This window comes from Hipposideros armiger, unplaced genomic scaffold, assembly GCF_001890085.2.
Source record: "Hipposideros armiger isolate ML-2016 unplaced genomic scaffold, ASM189008v1 scaffold_964, whole genome shotgun sequence".
NCBI lineage: Eukaryota > Metazoa > Chordata > Mammalia > Chiroptera > Hipposideridae > Hipposideros > Hipposideros armiger.
Genome location: NW_017732314.1, coordinates 68947 through 73087, shown reverse-complemented (window position 1 = coordinate 73087; position 4141 = coordinate 68947). Strand labels below are relative to the sequence as shown.

The window sequence follows — 4141 nt, the reverse complement described above, 5'->3', positions numbered from 1 at the left end:
TCTGGACGGCTGCTCACTGCGGCTGCTGGCTGCTCACGCTGGCTGCTGGCTGCACACGGTAGCCCATGGCAACCCACTGCCACAGGGGCTGCAGCCTACACCGTTGCTGGCGACTCATGGCAGCCCAGCTCCAGGTTGAGCTGTTGTTCAGCTTCTTAGCTGTAGAGGCCAGTGTCACTGGCCCTCATATGTGGGATCCAAACTGGGGCCCTGTGGCATCCCAAGCCAGTTCTTAACCATCGTGCCACTCTGCCGGCCCCAATTTGTACTTCTTAATCCCTTCCCCTTTCACCCATCCTTAACCCCCCTCCCATCTTAAAGAAGTCCCTGTAAGAGTCCTTGTAATACTGATTTGGTGGTGATGAACTCCTTTAGCTTTTTCTTGTCTGGGAAGCTCTTTATCTGTCCTTCAATTCTAAATGATAGCCTTGCTGGGTAGAGCAATAAGCAACCACAAAAGTAAGCATTACTTTCCCCTCCCTCTTGTTCTATTATACAAATAAAGAAACTAGTGCTCAGTATTCTGTTATGGTTCCATAGCCAAAGAACCTGGGAGATACCAAAGCTCATGTTTTTCCTACATCAAGCTACCTTCAGCAGGCCAAGATGCTATATTCATAGGTAAAAATTCATGTGTTTCCGTTTTTTCTTGGAGTCGCTTGTTACTTTTTGGGATTTAGTTCATTTAAATGCCTTGTGTACTCAGGTCTTTAATGGATTAAAAATATTATGATTTTGTACAAAAGATTATACAAAAGATTATGGCATTTTCTTGTTCTTCAGGTGGGGGTAGTGCTCTCTAGGTCCTAAGCAGAAGTGGAAGTCTAGATGATATCTTAAAAATCCTTTGTTTTATGGAAATTTCCAAGCATTGAAGAAGCAGAGAGAAGAGCAAGTATTCACTACCTAATTTCTGCAAGAATTTGTAACTGACATTCTTCTATATCAATACATACAGATTTATGTCATTCTTTTTAGCAACAGTATATTACTGTGTAGTATCAAAATATTTCAGTTTATATAGCCATTCCCATACTGATGGCTATTTGTCTCCAACCAATAATAATATTATTATACATCAAACATTTTTTGTACATATTTCTTTGTATTCTAGTGTGAGTTTTTACTTGGGATGGGTTCCTAAAGGTGTGTTCAGTAGGTCAAAGGTTATGCATATTTTACATTTTGATAGATAATGTCAAATTGTCATTCAAAAAATCTTTACCAATTATATTCCTTGCAAACATTGCAAGAGTGGCACCAAAAATCTTAGCCTAACAAAAATCTGAGGCTACTTATTCTAATAAAACAATTAAGTTTCCGGTTTGATTCATTGAAAGACATTCTCAATGTAAAAATCTACTTGCCATTTCAAAAGGGCATTTCATAGATGGACATAAACATTGGTCTTTAGTTATTTTAGTCCAGTATTTATAGCTGAAGCTATTTGCTATTTAAATGCCATTTACCAAAGTCTAATCACATGAACAACACTTCCGGTTTCTATTAACGCCCTATCTTAGTATATCAGAGACTTTAGTAATAGTTCTGATGATTTATGTCAGAAGCAAAGAATGTGCTTAACTCTTAGCATTAAAGGTAAAGTGGCTAAATGGCATTCTATAGCTTCCAGGATAAAAAGAAAGAAAAACATCGCCTAGAGATTTGCTTAAATTCTCATACGTCTGATTATTTGAAATTCTAACATTTCATATATAAGTTTTCTCAACTATTTTTTTAAAGATTTTATTGGGGAATTGGGGAAAGGGAACAGTGTTAGGGAATTGAGGGAGGGAAACAGTGTTGGGGAATTGGGGAAGGGGAGCAGCCAAGTTTGTTCTTTTTTTTTGATGGAAGAATTTTATGGTTTTATTAAAACACAATTTGCACACAAGCTGTCTATTCATTTTCTTCACTGCGCAGCCTGGCATTGGGATTGGTGACTCTGATGGCCAGCTGGGCTGCTCTTTCCACAATGGCTTTCTGGTTCTTGGAAGAGACGTTGTGAGCAATCTCAGCACAGTAAGATTTGTTGCACATCAGCAACACTTCAAGCTCCTTGACATTGTGGACCGGGAACTTCTGAAGGCCACTGGGCAGCATGTGCTTTGTTTTCTTGTTACTCCCATAACCAATGTTGGACATCAAGATCTGGCCCTTGAATCTCCTGCGCACCCTATTGTCAATGACTCTGGGTTTCTGCCAGTTACGCTTAATTTTGACATATCGGTCTGACTGGTGCCGGATAAACTTCTTGGTCCTCTTTTTGACGATCTTGGGCTTCACGAGTGGTCTGAGGGCAGCCATGATGCAGAGTAAAAGATGAGCGCCACCTCCGTAGGCAGCGCAGAAGAAGAGCCAAGTTTGTCCTTCAATCTTAGTTGTGGAGAGTGCAGCTAGCTCAGCTCCAAGTCCAGTTGCCCCGCTCAGCTCAAGGTGCTGCGTTTAATTATTTGCAGATGGGCGTAGCCACCATCCCATGTGGGAGTCGAACCAGCAGCCTTGTTGTTAAGAGCACCTGCTTTATCCCCTGAGCCATCCAGGCAGCAGCTCAGCTCAAGGTGATGAGTTCAGTCTTTAGTTGCCGAGCAGGCATAGCCCACCATCTTAAACAAGCAACCTTGTTTTTAGGAGTATGTGTTCTTACCAGTTGAGTCATCCTTCCACCTGTTGGCAGCTCAGTGGCAATTTAGCTCGGGCTCAGCTCACTGGCCTATGTGGGAATTGAACTGGCGACCCTGTTGCTCAGAACTTGCATTGTTGAGCAAGCTCTTAACCAACTGAGCCACTCTGCAGGTCCCCTGTAAGTTTTCTCATTTAATAAATATTTATATTTAGTTCCTACATTATGCATGTGTATTCTGCTATGTACTGAGAGGATTTAAAAAATTAGATGTGGTTCTTTTTTTCTAAGAATATATATCCATATCTATCTATCTATATCTATATCATCTATATCTATATCTATATCTATATCTATCTATCTATCTAGAGAGAGAGAGAGAGAGAGAGAGAGAGAGAGAGAGAGGGAGAGGGGGGGATGAGTCTGTCCATCTATTAATTCATCCATCCATTCATTCACTTATTCATTCAATAAACATTTGTCTCTAGTGTCTCTGTTGTAGTAATGCAGTGGGAACTCAAAGTTGAATAAAAGATGGTACTTGTGCACAAGAAAGGACAATCTAGTGGGAGAAACAATCATGCTCATGTTCTACTAGGGGATTAGAGAAGGCTTTCCAAGAGAGATGGCATCATAGATGTTTGAAGGGTATGTAAGACTTCAATAGATGGTGTAAAAGGAAGTTGATTCCAGGTTGAGGAATATAAAATATGTGGGACAAAGGCATGCAGGTGCAAAATTACACTGGAGAACAGGTTAGATGGAGAGGTTGAGTGATTCAGCAGATGTAGAAACTGAAGTTGGAAAAATGTTGGCTAGGATCAGTATGGATAAGGGGTATCAGTAATGGATAAGGGGTATCATTAGGGGTAAGAATGATTAGAGATGACTTTGTGGAGAAGGAGGAAATACTTAAACTGGACTTGGAAGGATGGGTAGGATTTGATAGGCAGATTGCAGGTGGAAAACATACCAGAGGCAGAGAGAACAGTGTAGCACAGCTTTGGAGTTGACCAGAAGCCTAGTGTTCCTAGGAAGCTAAGGATTGGATCTATTTTGGAAATAAGAAGTATCTAACATTGTACCACACTCTTTTCTGCTTCAGGGTTTTCACATAGGTTATTTCCTCTGCCAAGAATCCTCTCTGCCTGTAACAGAATGCTTTTGGTAGCCAACAAAAACCCCAAGTTGGCTGGACCAGAGGTTGGTTTAGCTTTCAGTTCATAATACCATTAAGGCTCTGTTTCACTGTAATTATCCTGGTTCTTCCATCTCCTGTATGTTGGCTTTATTGTGAAGCTGGGTTTTCTCCTGGTAGAGAGGTGGCAGCTGCTAGCTCCCAGGCTACATACATGTCCTTGTTCACATCCAGGAAGAGAAAACAGCTCTTTCCCTCCCACCTTCAAACAGAAGCCCTGACTATCATTCTGATTAATCCAACTTGGGTCACATGCCCTCTAAAAATCAATTACTTTAACCTGAAGTCTATCAGGTACTGATTGGCTTAGACCAGTCCAT

General features: G+C 41.0%; 1 pseudogene; it reads right to left on the bottom strand.

Annotated features, from left to right (window-relative positions):
- Positions 1–1851: 1851 nt before the first annotated feature.
- LOC109375502 (60S ribosomal protein L32 pseudogene) lies at positions 1852–2332 on the bottom strand (annotated as a pseudogene).
- Positions 2333–4141: the final 1809 nt, after the last annotated feature.